Source organism: Amphiprion ocellaris, chromosome 11 (assembly GCF_022539595.1).
Source record: "Amphiprion ocellaris isolate individual 3 ecotype Okinawa chromosome 11, ASM2253959v1, whole genome shotgun sequence".
Lineage (NCBI taxonomy): Eukaryota > Metazoa > Chordata > Actinopteri > Pomacentridae > Amphiprion > Amphiprion ocellaris.
Genome location: NC_072776.1, coordinates 35,018,245 through 35,039,428, shown reverse-complemented (window position 1 = coordinate 35,039,428; position 21,184 = coordinate 35,018,245). Strand labels below are relative to the sequence as shown.

General features: G+C 39.3%; 1 protein-coding gene and 1 long non-coding RNA gene across 2 annotated transcripts in view; one reads left to right on the top strand and one right to left on the bottom strand.

The window, feature by feature from the left end:
- LOC111584947 (ras-associated and pleckstrin homology domains-containing protein 1-like) overlaps nt 1–13,434 on the bottom strand; it is a 194,798-nt gene extending 181,364 nt beyond the window's left edge. The window contains exon 1 of the mRNA XM_055015544.1: nt 13,217–13,434. The gene's annotated coding sequence lies outside the window, so the exon portion shown is untranslated. The remainder of the gene's footprint in view (nt 1–13,216) is intronic.
- Nucleotides 13,435–15,560: 2,126 nt separating this feature from the next.
- LOC129349964 (uncharacterized) lies at nt 15,561–16,870 on the top strand. Its single transcript, XR_008603137.1, has 2 exons — nt 15,561–16,539; nt 16,654–16,870. It is a non-coding gene; the product is annotated as an uncharacterized LOC129349964 (long non-coding RNA).
- The last annotated feature ends 4,314 nt before the right edge of the window (nt 16,871–21,184 follow it).

Below are 21,184 nucleotides of genomic sequence, written 5' to 3'. Positions count from 1 at the left end.
TCCATTAATACACACTGCTGGTCTGAGTGTGTGGGAGGGAAACACACACACACACACACACACACACGCGCACACACACACACACACACACACACACACACACACACACACACACACACACACACACACACACACACACACACACACACACACACACACACACACACACACACACACACACACACACACACACACACACACACACACACACACTCAGGCTGAGTCATTGCATTCAGCTGCCAGTCGCCTGTTTCAACAACAAACAGCAGAAAAACCATTTACTGTTATCAGTCACACACTCATGTTTCCATCACTTCTGAGGACATTACAGTCACTTCCAGTGGACACTAACTGTAACCACAACTAAGCTTAACAACTACTAATCCTACCCTTAACGTGAAGTAATCCTACCTTTAACCAGAACTAATCCTAATTTTAACCAGAACTAATCCCAATTTTAACCAGAACTAATCCTAACTTTAACCAGAACTAATCCTGCCTTTAACCAGAACTAATACTGCCTTTAACCAGAACTAATCCTGCCTTTAACCAGAACTAATCCTAACTTGAACCAGAACTAATCCTGCCTTTAACCAGAACTAATCCTGCCTTTAACCAGAACTAATCCTGCCTTTAACCAGAACTAATCCTAACTTGAACCAGAACTAATCCTGCCTTTAACCAGAACTAATCCTGCCTTTAACCAGAACTAATCCTGCCTTTAACCAGAACTAATCCTGCCTTTAACCAGAACTAATCCTAATTTTAACCAGAACTAATCCCAACTTTAACCAGAACTAATCCTGCCTTTAACCAGAACTAATCCTGCCTTTAACCAGAACTAATCCTAACTTGAACCAGAACTAATCCCAACTTGAACCAGAACTAATCCCAACTTGAACCAGAACTAATCCCAACTTTAACCAGAACTAATCCCAACTTTAACCAGAACTAATCCTAACTTTAACCAGAACTAATCCTGCCTTTAACCAGAACTAATCCTAACTTTAACCAGAATTAATCCTTACCTTAACCAGAACCAATCTTAACTTTAACCAGAATTAATCCCAACTTTAACCAGAATTAATCCTAACTTTAACCAGAACTAATCCTGCCTTTAACCAGAACTAATCCTGCCTTTAACCAGAACTAATCCTAACTTGAACCAGAACTAATCCCAACTTTAACCAGAACTAATCCTAACCATATCCAGAATTAAACCTTACCTTAGCCAGAACCAATCTTAACTTTAACTACAAGTTTAAACCTCAAATTTAATAGTTTAAAGTACCTGAAGTTTCGCCTCTATAATCGAGGCGAGTCTCCACGATATTACTGATTAATATGAGAAACAAGGAGATGAGCAACATAATTTATAATCAACATGCAGGTAAAATGCTCAAAATGCCAACTTTTTTGTCTGATTTTCTGACTTTAAGTCTCATTAAACAGATAAATTCATGCACTAACTTCTTCACATTAATCCTATCTGAGATATATTAAGTATAAATGTAGAAAACTTCCACCTGCATTTTGCTCTTTAACCCTCTGAACTCCAAAAACCTGCTGGCAGACGTGAGAAAAGAGTAAATACATAAATAAATTACTAAAATTATAATATTTATCTGCTAGAAACTATAAACACTGAAAATAAAAACCCATGGATTTTCAGCTTTCTGATAAATCTTGATCTGTTTGTGTGACTTTAGCTTCTGCTGGGAAAACTATCAGAATCTGAGCTTTAAATTTGTGACATTTTACCAAAATCACTTTTTCTTGACTGTCTTGTTTAAAACTTTGCCAGAAATAAACAGTTAGCATGAATCTGATTTGATAAAAAGCTAAAGATCCTGAGCTCATCTGTGTAGCCGTGAAGCCATCAGTGACTCAGGAGACCGACGGTCATGGGACAAAAATTCATGGAATTTTGGTTTGAACTGGACTAAAAGCAGGATTTTATTATTCAGAGCAGAGAGGAGATGTTAGGAGTATCTGATTTATTCGTACGAAGAGCCACCGTTTCTTTATTTTTAGATTTTTGTATCTTAGTAACACCTGTGGACACTTGGAAAAACGTGTTGATTGCAGGTTGTTTTCAATTTTTGTAAGATAAAATTCAACTTCCTTTTTATTGTTTTTGTATAATTTGCTGACTTTAGATTGAAAAATGAAGCAGAGGAGCTGGTTGGAGTTAAATCTGCTCACAAACAGCTGATAGCAGGTCTGTTCACAACCCACGACCTTCAAACGTCCTTAAGGATAATCTTTGGTGCTGCTGCAGCTTTCAGTCACTTTAAATAACAATAGTTCATATAAACTGACTTTAATATCAGAGTATTCACTTTATTAGGTGGAACCAAACAGCAGGATTACAGTGTTCCTGGGTTGGATCTCCTCTCCTGGGATAAACCTGAATGAAACAGTAAAGAGTGAATCTAATCCCAGCAGCTGGATGTGTGAATCTGTGAAGGTGAGCAGGTTTAGTTTAGAGTCCATCCAGAGAAAAACCAGGTCAGCAGCTGGAAGTCACAGACCAGAAACCATCTCCTACCTTCTCTCTAATCTCCAATAAGTTTATGTGCAGCTGTAATCTTACATTTATTCTTACATCTGGACCAGTGAAAGGTCGGTCAGTTTGGCAGATTAGGTGGAAAAAAATACACAAACTTCACAGTTCAGTGAGTTTTCAGTTCTGAAAAATTTAAATATTGAAAAGTGTAAATAATTCTTATTGTATTATTATTATCTGTAATTAAATTAAACCAGAAAAAAATTCTGTAAAATAACAGTTAAAAAATTCTTTTCCATGCTTCAATCCTTAATATACAGAATTTTTACAAAAAATATCTCTAAAATAATCAAAGATTATTTAAAATAAACAGGCCAAAGCTGTAACTATTAAAACATCTTAATTTTCACAAATAATATCATGGTTTAATACAGCATTTAATTGCAAAACTTTACTCTCTTTCCTGTATTTAACTCTGCAGAAATCTCATTTTTTCACAGATATTTGATGTTATTTTGAAGAAGCATTACATAAATTAAGAAGTGAAAAATGGTGAATAAATGGTACATTTTTACCTCTTATTTTACAGATTTTCTAAGTGCTGTAAAATGACAGATAATATCTGACTAAAACTATAATATTGAAAAGGAAACTAATGAACATCTGGAGCAGCTGTTTGTAGTAGAAAATGGTTTTGTTGCTGCAGCCTCCAGTTCTCTGAAAAACCATCAATCTACAGGTGAAGCTGCATCTTTCTCCAGAACCTCAAACCTCCACAGCTTCTGTCTGACCTGCCGACCCACCAGAACTAGAACCAGAACCAGGATCAGACTCAGACCCAGAACCAGGATCAGAACCTGACAGTAAACCCTCCTCATGTGGGCTTCCCTCCTGGGAGGAGGAGGAATTTCCTGAGAAAGGAGGGATGACTTTTCCAGAAGAAAACAACCCTGACCTGCTCTGACCTCACAACAAACCCAGACTCTGATGTTCACCAGGAACAACATCTGCCTCCAAGCAGATGCCCACCTTCCAGAACCACTGTCCTCGTAAAACACCTCATTCTGGGTCAAACTGAGCCTGATGCTGCTGGAGGAGAAGCTGGAATCATCCTCTGGAGAGCACAAATGTTCACATTAAAAACTAAAGCAAAAATTGATTAAATTACCACAAAGACACACAAAAATCATCATAAAAAGACACAAAATCACCACAAAGTAACTACAAAAGGGTTTGAAATCACTACAAAACACTAAATCACCACAAAAACACGCAAAAGCCGCCACAAAAGACGCAAAATCACAACAAAGAGAATCAAAAGCACCACAAAAATTCACAAAAAAAATCACCATAAAAAGATGCAAAATAGGGGCGTCCTGATCAAGTTTATTTTAGCCACAATTAATGTCAGTCACGTATTCCTGAGGACACTTTCAACCGTTTACAGTGATGTTTTATTTACTGTTACTTTATAGTTTTTCTGTTCTGTTAAAGAGAATAATGACTGCAAAACTTGACTCTCTTTACTGTTTTTACATCAGCAGAAATCTCATTATTATGTCTAAATGTCTTCCTGTTCCAGGTGAGTTACCTGAGTGACCTCACTGTGGTCAGGTGATGTTTACTTTGGAGGCGTCGTATCGAACACAGCTGCTACTTTCACCTCTACAGAAGGCCGATATTACAGGAGGCTGGTGGACGTTTTATCTTCATTCTGCTGCAGGTTTAGTTTCCCTTTAAACAGGGATATCAAACATGCGGCCCGTGGGCCAAAAGTGGTCCTCCAGAGGGTCCAATCCGGCCCTCAAAGTGTAAAAATTCCAGAGAAGACATTAACTGCAGATTGTAAATTAGTAAAACTATAAATTTAAAATCATTTCTAGACCATGACAAGTTGTTTGGATCAGAAAGTAAAATACTAGATTGTTCATTGTTCTGTTGTCGTTTTGTTCGGGGTTTTTTTTTTTTTTTTTGGACGTTTTTGGTCTCTGTGTAATTTTTGTCTCATTTCTGGTTTTGTTTTGTGTCATTTGTTTTATTTTTGTCATTTTGCGTCTCATTTCTGTAATATTTTATCTTTTTTTGTTGTTTTATGGTTGTCTCATGTTTTTGTCATTTTGTTTCTCGTTTTTGTCGTTTTGTGTTTCCCTTTTTGTCTCGCTTGTGTTGTTTGTCCATTTTTTTGTCATTTTGTTTCTCGCCTTTGTAATTTTTTTGTCTTGTTTGTGTCATTTGTGTAATTTTTTGTCTATTTTTTGTCGCCTTGTAACTTTTTGTCAAATTTTCTGTCTCTTTTTTGTTTTGTGTCGTTTGTCAAATTTTTGTCATTTTGCATCACATTTTTGTAATATTTTGTCTTGTTTTTTGTCTTTTTTTTCTTGCTTTTGTTGGTTTGTGTTCTTTTTGTCTCGTTTATGATGTTAGTCTATTTTTTGTCATTTTGTTTCTCGCTTTTATCGTTTTTTGTCTTGTTTGTATCACTTATCTCATTTTTTGTCTTTTTTGTTTTGTTTCGTGTCATTTTTGTCATTTTCTTTCTCACTTTTTTCATTTGTCTTGTTTTTGTTGTCTTTTCTCTTTTTTGTCTGAGTTTTGTGGTTTTGATCCTCCAGTAAATCCTCTATGGTTCAGTTCCAGGTGACTAAATGTTGTGTTTCTTTGTCGACACTCTGTGATCTGGAAGTTGTAATGTGGAAATGATAAACTGAGGCTGAATGTTGCTGAAACTGAATTTATTTTTCTTAATAAATTTCAGGTTGTTCCTGATGTTTCGTAAAAAGATAGTTCCCTAAATGTGAACTTTTTTACACTAAAACAAAGGAACCATTAGGAGTTGTGGTTATTTTTTCTAGGTTATTATGCTGTGGTTTTACTGGTCCGGTCCACTGGAGATCAAACTGGGCTGGATGTGGAACCTGAACTAAGATGAGTTGGACTCTCCTAGTTTACAACCAAGGTCTGGACTGAGGATAAAGACGATCTGATGAATTAAAACCCTGATAGAGGAGCCACATTAAAGACCTGAAGATAACAGAAAACAACCAGAAAGACTTTATTGACCATAGACTTCTGCTGCGTCCTCGTAGCTTCATGCTAATCTTTTGAGGGAAAACAAACTATGTGTTCTCCAGTGTGACACAAAGAGAAATTTTCTGAGGTAGCTGTGAATGAATAACATCTTCCCAACAGCAGGAACGACTTCTGATCCCATCTCTGTCCAAACATGTTGTTTGCTGTCGAGTTAAATCGTCCGAAACGTTCCAGAGTCACAGTTTGATTGACTTTAATGAGTCTTCTGTCATATCCTGTTTGTGCAAAACTCAAATTGACTTTGTGTTCGACCACAACAAACAGAGTTAAAACATCCGAACGGACCACATGATGCACATCCAGCGAGGGACACTGACAGCAGATTTAATACGGATCTAATGGAAAAGACAAATAGCTCAGAGGAACGTCGGTCGGAGCTGTGAGTTGACTGTGAGGTCGGCTGTGATTCTGTCAACAACAACACAAACTACAAGTCAGCAGTCAGGACAGAGCTGAAGATATGTCACTAAACCTGATGTTAAATCAGGAATATTACAAATCAGAAAGCAGCTGTGGAGCGTCCATTGGAGTCTGGTCAATAAACGATCAAACCATGACAGAAAAGTTCAACAGCAACGGCCTTCACTCAAAACCACCAAACTGGGGCAAAAACAACCAAAGAGAGACACAAAATTAACAACAAAATACACAACATGAGCAAAACAGAGACTGCAAAGAGACAAAACGACAACAACCACTAAAACAACTGTAAAGACGTGAAAAATGAATTCAAATCACATGAATCTGTGCAGCTGCTCTGTTCTCATCTCAATCGACAAAAAGACACAAAATCATCCCAAAAAGGTGAAAAATCACGACCAAAAGGCACTAAACCACCACAAAATGAGGCAATTTACCACGACGACTTAAAATGACAGCAAAAAGAAGCAAAATCTAAACAAAATCAAATTAACTCAGCACAAGAAGGTGTAAAATCACCAGAAATGGGCCCAAAATCACCACAAAAAGACACAAAACCACCACAGGAACTGAAAATCAACACAAAGAGAAGCAAAATCAACATAAAAACACTGAAAATCACCACAGAAAAATGCTAAATTATCACCATGTGGTGTAAAATCAACACAAAAAGGCACTACACCTCCACAAAAACAGGCAAAGTTACCACAAACACTAGAAATGACCTCAAGGAGAAGTGAAATCAGCACAAAAAAGGTGTCAAATTACCACAAACGGGCACAAAATCATCACAGAAAGATGCAAAATGATCACCAAATGGTATAAAATCACCACAAACGATGAGAAATCACCACATAGAAGCACTAAATCGCCACAAAAACAGGCAAAGTCAACACAAAAGACTAAAAATGATCACAAAGAAGTGATTTCAGCACCGAAAATGTGTAAAAATTACCACAAAAAGATGCGAAATGATCACCAAAAGAGACAAAGCTACCATAAAGATTCAAAATGACCACAAAGACAAGTGAAATCAGCACTAAAACACTCATAAATATCACAGAAAGATGGGAAATGACCACAAAATGAGGCAAAATTACCACAAAGATTCAAAATGACTCCTATAAAATGGGGTCAAACAAACACAATCACCACAGAAAGATGAAAAAAATTCACAAAATACAGTAAAATCATGACAAAAAGGCAGTAAACCTCCACAAAAGGATGCATTTATGACAAAGATTCAAAATGGCCGCTAAAAGAAGTGAAATCGGCATAAAAAGGCCTAAAATACCCACAAACTGGCACAAAATCACCACAAGAAACTACGAAACCACCACAAAAAGAAGAGAAATCAACACAAACACTGAAAAAACATGAGAAATCACCAGACAAAGATACTAAACCATCACAAGAACTCAAAACCATGACAAAGAGAAGCAAAATCAACAAAAAAAGGTGTAAAATCCCCACAAAAGCACCACAAAAAGGCACCAAACTTCCACAAAAACAGGCAGTTACCACAAAGATTCAATATGACCACGAAAAGAAGGGAAATCAACACAAAAAATGTGTCAAATTACTACAAACTGGCATAAAATCATCACAAAAAGATGCTAAACAACCACAAAAAGGTTTAAAATTACCACAAAAAGAAGGGAAATCAACACAGACAGGTGTAAAACCACCACAAGAAGGTACTAAACCACCAGAAAAAGCAGAGAAATCAACACACAAACACTGAAAATCAGCAGAAAAGATGCAAACCCATCATGAACAGTAATAAAACCAGGGCTCTCTCACCTCCCAGTATAAATAACAGGTTCCACTGGTTTCTGCTGGTTCTGCTGGTTTCATTCAGGCTCATGAGGATTTTTTTCTTTAGTCGATTAATTAAAGAGTTGATCTGAGATTTTCTTTGTTTCACTGGAGCTCCATCAGGAATAACGTCTAATCTTCATCTCAGATCTCAGGAAGATGAAGCCACAGTGTTGGACCAGCAGGACATGGAGGACTAGCTTAGAAACACTGGGAGCACTGGGAGCACTGGGAGGAGACCAGCTGACAGACTGAAGTAGGCCATCAGGGATTTTATACTCCAGTTAACCTCACATCCACCAGAGGCTCTCTGGCCCAGTTTCCTCACGACATGGAGGAGAGACGAAACGTCTACAGAACGTCTATAGAACCTCTATAGAACCTCTAAAGACCATCTACAGAACATCTATAGAACCTCTACAGAACAATTAAAGAACCTCTACAGAACATCTATAGAACCTCTAAAGAACATCTATAGAACATCTACAAAACATCTATAGAATCTCGGCTCAACAGAACCTCGGCTGATCCACAGCAGCAGTAGAACATCTGGAGGAAGAGTTTCTTCAAGTCAAACGAGAACATTCATCAGTATTCATGCAGAGGTTCAGTAAAGGACAGAAGTTTCTACAGATGAAGGATCTAAACCAACCTTCTGCTCCACCAGTCAGCAGGTCGACTCATTCAGCTCCACATCTGGACGACCAGATCACCTCCTAAAACGGTCACTAAGCACAATAAAACACCTGGAATCAGGATGATCTGTCAGTGATCAATGATCCTGATTACTGATTATCTACATCTAATCATTAAACACTAATGACTGCTGAAGTAAAACTGAGAATTTTCCAAAGTTGATCCTTTTACTGGTATTTGTGACCAATCAGATGGTTCTGAGTCCAGATGTGACCAATCAGATGAAGCTGAGCCCAATTAATTGGTTGAAAAAGACATAAATACCAATAATCAGACCTGATAATCTGTAAGATGGACCCTTAGACAGGTAGACAGACAGGTTCTAGAGGGTTAGACATATGAGGAGATCAGTAACATCTTCTCATATGTCTAACCTTCTAGAACCTGTCTGTCTGATGGTAGTACTACCTGTCCGTCTGCTGGAAGAATATGTTAGTCTAAATGAATCAACTCCTTCTAGTCATACTAACTGTCATGTTCCTCGAATCACAGGCCGAGGAGGAGGAGTGGCAGCAATTTACCTCTCTAGCTTAAAAATGAACCAGAGACCTAAACCTAGTTACAGTTCATTTGAAAATCTTACTCTCAGTCTCTCTCATCCAGATTTAAAAGCTCAGAAACCAGTTTTATTTGTTGTTGTATATCGTCCTCCTGCTCCTTACTCTGAGTTTTTATCTCAATTCTCAGACTTTTTATCTGATTTAGTGCTCAGCTCAGATAAAGTCATTATTGTGGGTGACTTTAACATTCATGTTGACGTGGACAGTGACAGCCTTACGACTGCTTTTAATTCAATATTAGACTCAATTGGATTTTCTCAACATGTAAATAAACCAACTCATAGTTTTAATCATACCCTTGACCTCGTTCTGACTTATGGCATAGAAATCAAACAGTTAACAGTATTTCCCCGGAACCCTCTTCTTTCTGACCATTTTATGATAACATTTCAATTTACAACAATAGATTGTATAGGAGTTAAGAATAAATATCATTACAGTAGATGTCTGTCTCACAATTCGGTGACTAAATTTAAGGAAATAATACCCTCTCTATTTAGTCCAGCACCACTTACTGATATAATGGAAGGGGAATATTATAATTTTACCCCCACAGAAGTGGATTATATTGTTAATAATGCTGCAGCCTCACTGCGTACAACACTTGATAGTGTTGCACCTGTAAAAAAGAAAGTTCTATCTCAGAGAGGACCTGCTCCTTGGTATAATTCTCAGCTGCGGACTTTAAAGCAGGCGTCCCGAAAGCTGGAAAGGAAGTGGTACTCCACTAATTTAGAGGAAGTTTATGTAGCTTGGAAAAAAAGTCTAGTAATTTATAAAAAAGCTCTTCGTAATGCCAGGACAACATATTATTCATCTTTAATAGAGGAAAACAAGAACAACCCCAGGTTTCTCTTCAGCACTGTAGCCAGGCTGACAAAGAGTCAGAGCTCTGTTGAACCTTGTATTCCTTTAGCTTTGAGCAGTAACAACTTCATGAGCTTCTTTACAAATAAAATTATTACGATTAGAGAAAAAATTAATCTGGCCCTTCCTGCAAATGTCACAGATGTATCATCGAGTACAGATACTTTAGAATTGGCTGTAAGACCAGATGGATATTTAGAATTTTTCACCCCCATACATCTCTCTGAACTCATTTCAATAGTTTCTACATCCAAACCATCAACATGTCTTTTAGATCCTATCCCAGCTAGACTGTTCAAGGAGGCTTTACCTTTAATTATTTCCTCAATGTTAGATCTGATTAATCTCTCTCTAGTAACAGGTTATGTACCACAGGCTTTTAAGGTTGCTGTAATCAAACCTTTACTTAAAAAGCCCACTCTAGATCCAGATGTTTTAGCCAACTATAGACCAATTTCCAACCTCCCATTTCTCTCTAAAATTCTGGAAAGAACAGTTGCAAATCAATTATATGAACATTTACAAAGGAATAGCCTGTTTGAAGAGTTTCAGTCAGGCTTCAGAGTGCATCATAGCACAGAAACAGCTCTGGTGAAAGTTACTAATGACCTTCTCATAGCGTCAGATAATGGACTGGTCTCTATACTTATTTTATTGGACCTTAGTGCAGCATTCGATACAATAGACCACAAACTTTTATTACAGCGACTAGAACATTCTATTGGCATTAAAGGGACAGCACTGGACTGGTTTAAATCCTACTTATCAGACAGGTTCCAGTTTGTGCATGTCAACAATGACTCTTCTGAGCATACTAGGGTTAATCATGGAGTTCCTCAGGGTTCTGTCTTAGGACCAATACTGTTCACATTATACATGCTTCCCTTAGGCAACATTATTAGGAAGCACTGTATTAATTTCCATTGTTATGCTGACGACACTCAATTGTATTTATCTATGAAGCCAAATGAAACTAATCAGCTAGCTAGACTGCAAGATTGTCTTAAGGACATAAAGACCTGGATGACCTATAATTTCTTACTACTAAATTCAGACAAGACTGAAGTCATTGTATTTGGCCCCAAACATCTTAGAGAATTGCTTTCAAAGCATATAGTTACTCTGGATGGCATTACATTGGCCTCCAGTACTACTGTGAGGAACCTCGGTGTTATCTTTGACCAGGACATGTCCTTTAACTCGCACATAAAACAAATCTGTAGGACTTCCTTTTTCCACCTGAGAAATATTGTGAAAATCAGGAACATCCTGTCTCAGAGTGATGCAGAAAAACTAGTCCATGCATTTGTTACTTCTAGGCTTGACTACTGTAATTCCTTATTATCAGGTTGTCCCAATAGCTCTCTGAAACATCTACAGCTGATCCAAAACGCTGCAGCCAGAGTACTGACGGGAGTTAGCAAGAGAGATCATATTTCTCCTATATTGGTTTCTCTTCATTGGCTCCCTGTTAAATCTAGAATAGAATTCAAAATCCTTCTTCTGACATATAAAGCTCTTAACAACCAATCTCCATCATATCTTAAAGACCTGATAGTACCATATTACCCTAGCAGAACTCTTCGCTCTCAGACTGCAGGCTTACTTGTTGTTCCTAGAATCTCTAAAAGTAGAATGGGAGGCAGAGCCTTCAGTTATCAGGCACCTCTCCTGTGGAACCAGCTCCCAGTTTGGGTTCGGGAGGCGGACACCCTCTCTATTTTTAAGACCAGGCTTAAAACCTTCCTTTTCGACAAAGCTTATAGTTAGGGCTGACTGGGTGACCCTGACGGGGTGAGCTGGTGTTTTCATTTGCACAACTGACTTCCCCTCTTGACGTCCCTTTAGTTTGCCCCTAGTTATGCTGCTATAGGCCTAGACTGCTGGGGGACCTCTCTTGATGCACTGAGCCCTTCTCCAACTACCTATGTATTTACTATATATACCATTATTGCATTACATTCACTCTGTTTCTTTCTGTGTCCATTCTCCGAGTGTCCCTGGTCCCAGAGCTGGATGCTGGATGCTTCAGATGTGTGGCTGTGTTTTATGGTCCTTGTGTCCCACCCCCCACCTCTCTATCTCTACCCCTCTATCTGTATCCCTCTATCTCTACCTCTACCCCTCTATCTCTACCTCTCTACCTCTTCTGTCCCTCTCGACCCGCCCGGCCAGCAGGCAGATGGGTCCCCCCACATTAGAGCCGGGTTCTGCTCGAGGTTTTTTTCCCTGTTAAAAGGGTGTTTTCCTTGCCACTGTCGCCTTTTGGCTTGCTCTGGGGGTCAGGCATATGGGTTCTGTAAAGCGTCTCGAGACAATTTGACTGTAATTGGCGCTATATAAATAAAATTGAATTGAATTGAATTGCTGGATGTTCCTGGTCTATAAGCCTCCAGAGGTTAACATGCGGAGATGTTCCTGGTCTCCTCCTATGAACCTCCAGAGGTTCCTGGTCTCCTCCTATGAACCTCCAGAGGTTCCTGGTCTCAGAAGAACCTCCAGAGGTTCCTGGTCTCAGATAAACTTCCAGAGGTTCTTTGTCTCCTCCTATGAACCTCCAGAGGTTCCTGGTCTCAGATGAACCTCCAGAGGTTCCTGCTCTCCTCCTATGAACCTCCAGATGTTCCTTGTCTCCTCCTAGGAACCTCTAGAGGTTCCTGGTCTCAAATGAACCTCCAGATGTTCCTGGTCTCCTCCTATGAACCTCCAGATGTTCCTGATCTCCTCTCATGAACCTCCAGAGGTTCCTGATCTCCTCCTATGAACCTCCAGAGGTTCCTGGTCTCAGATGAACCTCCAGAGGTTCCTTCCTGCGGCTGCTCCGGTTAAAGCTCCAGTCAGCTGGAAGCTGAACACGCCCAAAGCTCGGAGTAACGCCACGCCTCGGCCGCGTCCCCCGCAGCCTCCGGCCTCAGGGCCGCCGGAGAGCCGCCGTCAGCCGGCCTCTGCTCCCGGCGGCCCTGCGGCTCCAGGCCGGACGGAGGAGCCCGGCAGGCCCGAACCTTCGCACAAAGAGCGGCTCGGTTCGGTCTGCGGCTGCGGAGTGAATGAAAGGCTTTCTCCGTTACCCCCTCCTCCCCCCGCCTTTCTCCGCACATGCACCATTAATTGGTTCGTTAATTAACCGGATCCGCTGTTTAACGGCTCGATCACGGCGCCGGCGGCTCCGTTTTACCCGCAGACGGTTGAATCCCGGAGAGCGGCGGAACCGGGCGGACCGAGCCGGGATGAGCTGAAGGGGAATCGGGCTACTTACCGTGCGGATCCAGGGGAGGTTAGAGGCAGAAAAACCGCAGCCAGCAGCGGGGACTCGGAGCCGGACGGTCCGCCGGAGGCTCCGCGGGGCGACGGGCGACGTTCTCCGGGATCTGAGCCGGATGAGTCCCGGTTTTCACCGACTGCCCTTTTCCCAGATATCCCAGATTTCAGTGGTTTCCCTACTGCCCCTCAACCAGCAGACTGCAGTCAAACCAGCGGCAGGAAGCAGCGGCACATCCGGGACGGACCTTCACAATAAGAGCGCCTCCCTGCTGCAGGAGCTGCTGAACCACAGAGAAGAGAAATGAATGGAAAAGGATCAGAACACGTTTTAAAGACTCGTAATATTTCTAAATTATATATTTACTGATGGATATTAAGTCTGGATAAGAAATCTTTGAAATAAATTTCAAATTAATTGCAATTTATTATTGTTAAAAACCTGAAAATTAAGTTGTGACCAACTGACATCAGATATTAAATCATTTAATGTGGAAATTAAAAAAATCAAACTGCTTTAGGTGCATTTAGGATTAAAACCTCAACATATTAAACAATATTTTTCTCAATATCCAGCTAACGTGTTTATATATATGTGTGTGTGCATTTTAAACCTCAGATGCTAATAATGTAAAACTCAAAATTGCAGATCATTTATTCCTATTCTTTGAGCTGCACGTTGATCTAATATTCTGCAGTTAATCAATTTCAGTCTGACTTATAAAATCAAATCAAAGGCATTTATACAGCGTGTTTTTTGTTAGTTTTGTTTGTTTACCTCGCCAAAATAAGGAAAAGGGTCAAAACCACGTATTAAAGACAGAATATTTCTAAATTCTATATTTACTGATAAAATTAATTCTGATATATCCCATTAATGTTGGTTTTTTTTTAACAGTCTCACATTAATAATTAAAAATGTGACTTCTGTACACATCTGATCCACTTAACTGTTCATTTATGAACTGAAACCTCAACATCCAACCAACATAAACAAATGATAAAAATAATGTAAAAAGTCTCATTCCTGCATGTCACTCTAATGTTCTGCATTCTGTGAGTTTTACTTTCTTTCTCATAAAACCTAATGAAGTTTATTTATACAGCAGGTTTTAAACCAGTGATGTACATGGTATAACCTCACAGCTGCAAAACAAGAAAAGCTTAGTGGAAATGAGTCAAAAACACACCAGAATATTCCTGAAATTCACATTAAGTCTGCAAAAGAAACCTTTAACATGTTTATCCACACATGTTGTTGGGTGTAGGGTTCTTCTTCCACATTCTCACACTGATAATCAAATACTGGAGCAGTAAACATGCGATGTTACGTCAGTTATTAGAGTAATTAAACATTAAATGTTTACAGTGCATTTAGAGACTGAAGGTTTTCTTAATATCCAGATAAATACTAAACATAAAATGCTAATAAAGTAAAAACTCACCAAGGCAGAGAAACTATTATTATTCTTAGTGTTGCATGCAGATTTTAAAGTATTTGTACAAGATGTTATAAAACCGAACTCCACTAAACAGCAGCTTTATCACACTAAAAAATAAAAATGAATAAAAATAAATAAAGGAGAACTCGTGGTAAAAGGTTAAAAACACACAATAATGACTGAATATTTCCTGGGTCCTGGTGTGTGTTTTACTGTTATTATAACTTATATTTCTATTGTTATTCCTATAATTTATTGAACATATCATTTGAAATATCTGAGAACATGTTTATCCTTCAGACCTTTAAATATTTGTTAAAATATAAAAGTAAGTGCACTCCCTTTAATTCCCTTTAATTTGTCAGCAGATTGATTCTGAGACCTGCAGGGTTTCAGTGCTCCTCTCGGCCTCATCAAAATAAAACATAATAAAATATTTTATTTATGTTTTTATTCAAGTAAACAGAAATTAAGTCTACGTTTACGGCTCTTGTCTTTTATTTTGAAGCGACCCCCACCCAACCTCCGGCGTTCTGCGGTCCGACTTGACGCATGCTCAGTTCCACACCGGATCCCAAAAACTCAGCGGGAACGCGCATCCATGCCCTGCGCGTGCCCGGCGCCTTGTTTCCTGTCCTGCCCAACCCAGCAGCAGCTCCAGCCCGGCTCGGCTCGGCTCGGCTCAGTTCCTGTGTTTTATTACGGGTTATATTATTCCGGTGTGTTCAGAGCAGTTGGTCCGGTTTTAACCCGGTTTTATCCCGAGTTAAACCGAACCCTGACCTCTAGCGGTTCCGAGCAGCTGCAGGTTTTAATGTAGCATCGAGGAGCTGCAGATTTATTTATTTACTATTAAATGCACCGAACTATGGAGGACTAAAAGTGCCAAAATTAAATAAATAAATACATCATTAAATAATTAATTAAATATGTCATTAATTAATTAAAATTGGAATTAAATATTTCATTAATTAATTAAAATTGGAATTAAATATTTCATTAATTAATTAAAATTGGAATTGAATACTTAAATGTGTTATTAAATAAATATATCATTAAATAATTAAATATGTCATTAATTAATTAAAATTGGAATTAAATATGTCATTAATTAATTAAAATTGGAATTAAATACATAAATGTGTTATTAAATATGTCATTAATTCATTAAAATACCAATTCATTTTAAGTAAAAAACATATTTCATTATTTCACTATTTAATTAATTATTTCATGGTCCTTGTGTTGCAGTGGATCATGAATTTATTTTATCTGTCAACCTCGCCCGTCAAAGTCGGTGGGCGGATCCTAACACCTGATTGGTTACCCTGCACATCAAGTCAAGGCAAATCGATTCCAGATAATGGATTGACGCAGAGCTTGTGAACACATTCCGATACACTGGGTGGCGCTATTCACCTCTACGTTGGTTTGGATACTCAATAAAACAAAACTTTATTAGCAACTGCTAAAGACTCGGTCCTCTTTCCCAAATGTTGATACATGCGGTGCAAGACAAATTTTCCTTTAGCATTTCCTTTAGCATCTACTCGGCGCGCCACGGCTCGTCTCGGTTTAGTTGTTTTTCCATTACATTGAGTACCACCTCATCGTGGGTTGAGTCGTCATAGCACGGTGGCCCGAAAGTCCCTTACCGTCATTTCTGTGCGACACAAACGCAATGCAACAATGTACATGGAGACGATGGTACACCTGCTGCTCGGTCTGTGGCTTTCTGTCAGATTCAGAGTAATAGAAGAGTCGGAGAAAGCTGAGAGCGGCGAGTCGAAACACTCAGGAGACACACAGGAGAGTTTGGGAGGCGATGCAGCAGTATCAAGCCGAAGACAAGAGGATATGAACGAGACGACATATGAGGGTAAGCTAATGCTAGTTCGCTAGCTATCGTGTATCAGTCCTGTGAACGACCCTGTAATGGCTGCAGTTTGTCGCTATTAGGTATTAAAATATGTATGCTGTGTATGTGTTTCAGATGCTCTCTGATGAGACTTCATGGGATTTACCTGAAGCAGCAGCACATGAGCCTGCAGTGGCACAAGGTGTAGAGGAGGAGGGCAGAGATGTACAGGATGCACTGATGCACTACGTGTCATGCAAAGTTATTCTTCTTGTTATACTTCTGTTTTTCTGTCCCCGGACCGCTATTGTTTTCTTTAATGCAATTCTGACAATAAACTTTTGTAGATGTGTCTATGCTATTGTTTGTTTGTGAAGGTTAGCAAGATTAAATAAAAAATTAAACGCCAAAACATTAAAACAGCTGTTTTAAGAATATTCCAGTTTGATAAATCAGTATTGCTTTGGTGTAATTCAGTCACCAGAATTATGAACCATAAAGGAGTCTGTGTTAAAACATGTTAAATCCCATTAAACATAAATGCATTATTAGGGAATATAGAATTGTTTGGTTCAGACTGTTGACTCTTTTCCTACCAGTATCTTAACAGACAAAATGAAAAGTTATGATGCAATCACATAAGTCACAAAATAGTTTATTAGTCAGCAGCAAAATCAAAACTATTTACAATGTGCAAAGTACAAACTGTGGTGGGCCTCTCCTACAGTGGAGGGCTAAAAGTAAAACTATATACAACTACAGGTGCTGGTCATATAATTAGAATATCATGAAAAAAGTTGTTCATTATTTCAGTAATTCCATTCAAAAAGTGAAACTTGTATATTATACTCATTCATTACACAGAGACTGATATATTTCAAATGTTTATTTCTCTTAACTTTGATGATTATACCTGAATACTAACAAAAATCTCAAATTTGGTATCTCTGAAAATTAGAATATTGTAGAAAGGTTCAATATTGAAGACACCTCTAATCAGCTAATTAACTCAAAACACCTGCAAAGGCCTTTAAATGGTCTCTCAGCCTAGTTCTGTAGGCTACACAATCATGGGAAGACTACTGACCTGACAGTTGTCCAAAAGACGAGCTTTTTCGTGATATTCTAATTATATGACCAGCACTTGTAAATCTCAAGTCTATGGGAGGTGGACTCACTCACACTCGCCGGCTGCCCACTGCCTACCCAGCTACCCCAGCACACCCAGGAATGACTGGTTGAAGGCAGTATTCTGGGCCATCTCCTCCCGCTGCAAGGCCGCTTCATTCTCTCTTGCCTCGCTGAGGAGCAACCAGATGTTCTCATCATGCTGGGCATGACTCCACTCCTCCTCAGCCTGCATCTCCACAAATATGCTAGGAAGGTCCAATTTTCTGTGGCCCCCTTTCCTCTTGCCTAGACCAAAGACAGAAAAGTGATCAGAGTCAGCTTTAATGGCCAAGTAAGTACACAATATACACGGAATTTGGTTTCGGCTGTTGGTGTCATCCTAGGAATATGGAAGAGAATAATAAAAAATAAACAATAGAAAGAGGAACAGGGAGGAAAAAGAAATAGTAGTAAAATAGAACACAATATAAACAGAAATGTACAGCTAGACTGGAATGTATGAACACATTAGCAAAATGGTAATTGCTATAAACACAGTAGTGGTGATTTTTGTGTACAGGGCACTGTAGTCCAAATGTCCAGGGTGAGTGGGGTCTCTGATGATGTTTTCTGCCGTCTGTACTATGGGCTGTAGTCTGTTTCTGTCCTGCTGTGTGGTTGATCCAGAGGTGCACAGGACAGATCGGATGACTGCAGTGTAGAACTGGATCAACAGCTCATGTGGCAGGCCATGTCTCCTCAGCTGTCGTAGGAAATACATCCTCTGCTGAGCCTTTTTCAGGAGGTCCTGAGAGATTGTAGTCCCCAGGAGCTGGAAGGACTCCACAGCTATGATGTGATGTGTTTAGCCACCCGTCCATCCATTTTCAATCATGATCATGTCTTTGATACTTTAATAAACTTCTGGCACTCTTCGCTTTAACCAAAGCACAAGCAGTAACTGCTCCACCACAAACAAAAACGACGTGGTGTGAACTTCATTTCATCCTGTGCACATTTTGGAGTTGCTAAGAAGAGCTGTGTTTTCTCATTTTTATGTATATTTTCATTCAGTTTCACAGCTACCTAGTGACTATAAGAAGAATGGTTGCAATACTACACTGCACCAGAACGTAAATTAATTAGAGTGACTTACTTGTTAAATCAATGGAAAATAAATGCAGCTGCATGTGTTCTGTTTATGTGTCACTGTAGCTACATGTAGCTTTCATCACGCGTTCCTGAGCTGGCTGCTGCACAGTTTGCATTTACACCTGCCTGAATTCTTGGTCATTGGTCTCGTTGTTCTGATCATGCTTGCAGGCATTTACACCTGTAGTAATAATAATAATGCGAAAATCAACCATGCTCTCTGTTTACCGTGTCTTACCGGTGATAAGACGTTGCTGTGACGTGTCGGTGTCCGAGCTGGTGCTGGAGAGGAGACAGGGCAGCCGGGGGCTCCGCGACGGAGGTGGAGTAGGCTTCGCATGTGGAAAGGGATTCTTGAACAGAAATAAACACTCACTCTAAGTACAAGAAAAACACGGCATGCTGACTGAAGTATTAGCTTCTGAGAGCTAAACGTTAGAAACAGCAGCACGAAATACAAGCAGAGCACGGAGTTAGCGCCGATGGCTAACTAGCTATCTTATTGTCTGCTACAGGAGACAACGACGTTACTTTCTAAAAATACTTGTTTGCTTAAAAGAAGCTTGCCACCAATGGAATAAATGATGTATAAGTTTCTTGAAGTCACAAAACACTCACCGTCCTCGAACGTCTCCAATAATGCAGCAGCTGAGTCTCCCTCCTGTTGCTCGCCGGTGCGGTGCCAGTAAATAGCTTCCATTAAACCTCTTCCAACACCTCCTGGTTGACCCACGCCGGCCGTTGTGGTCCTGGGTGGACCGATAGTCACTTTTGAGCTTTTTCAGCTTCTCCCTACACTGCTTCTGTCCTCTTTATATACAGTCTACTGTATATGTGAGCGGCCATCCGCTCAGAGACCTCCTGATAAACTTTCTCCGTCCAGCTCTCTCTGTATTCTTTGGTCCGCCACCAAAGACAAAGTCTCGACCTCTTCATTCACCCACGGTACAGGTCTGGCTGTCACATTAAAATTATGAAGAACAGAGAGTTTCGTGAAGAGCAATGCACACCGTCGCTGTTTACAGTCGTTTTTTAATGCAGGATTTTGTTTTCGTGCTGAAGTTGCTCTGTGTCGTCACTCCCTGCCCTATCAGTGGGCTGCACTATGTAAACGCCACATTATCGGCTCATCTCAGCTCGCTGGGAACCTCAGCCGAGAAGGTGCTGAAAATTAGTCCGTATGGAAACGCTCGCAAACAAAGATGAGACGAGCCGTACCGTGCCGAGTAGATGCTTGTGGAATCGCGGCTAAACAAAGACGAGCGGAGCCGTGCCGCGCCGAGTAGGTCCTAAAGGAAAAGCGCTCGACACTCCGAGCATCGCTGCAATTTGACAGGCTGGTAATCCACAAAGAACGTGATGTTCCAGAACTCCCCTCGGTATGCCAAACGCCCTGGTCCCTGTGTGTGCTCCTGTTGCACCCTGGTACCAGAAAACCGGCGGAGTACTTCCTCTAAATTTGCAGTCACTCTACGGTCAACATCTTGGTCGGAAAGTGCGGAAATAACTTCAACAACTTCAATAAATTCCTCTGCTTTACACGCTACATGCTCGCGGTCAGCAGGTCCTGCTTCCACATACTCTGCAAGGTCTAAAATATCTCTCACCAACTCTCTAGAAAGTTCACAGCGACTCTCCCTCTACACAGCCTCCATGTTTAGAAAGACTTCTACTTCCGGTTTCAAGGCAGACAAAAGCAGTGGATTAGACTAGATTCACGTTAGTCCCGCCCACGGACTTTGACGGGCGAGGTTGACAGATAAAATTAATTCATGATCCACTGCAACACAAGGACCATGAAATAATTAATTAAATCGTGAAATAATGAAATATGTTTTTTACTTAAAATAATTGTTATTTTAATAAATTAATGACATATTTAATAACACATTTATGTATTTAATTCCAATTTTAATTAATTAATGACATATTTAATTCAAATTTTAACTAATTAATGACATATTTAATTATTTAATGATATATTTATTTAATAACACATTTAAGTATTTAATTCCAATTTTAATTAATTAATGACATATTTAATTCCAATTTTAATTAATTAATGAAATATTTAATTCCAATTTTAATTAATTAATGACATATTTAATTAATTATTTAATGATGTATTTATGTATTTAATTGTGGCACTTTTAGTCCTCCATACCGAACAGGTTAAAACTGGAGCTTTAAATGGATGAAAAACAACTAAATGTCAAAATAAAATATCAGATTAGAGTCACACAGTAGAAAACACTAAATACAGTTTATGATCCAAACAGAAATAGGTGTTAAGTAAAATATGTAAATGAATGTGATTAAGAAAACCTCAGCATTATTTATTATTTATTAAACTGAGAGCTCCACAGGGAGTGGATTTTTTATTAAAGACGTTTTTTTTAAACAA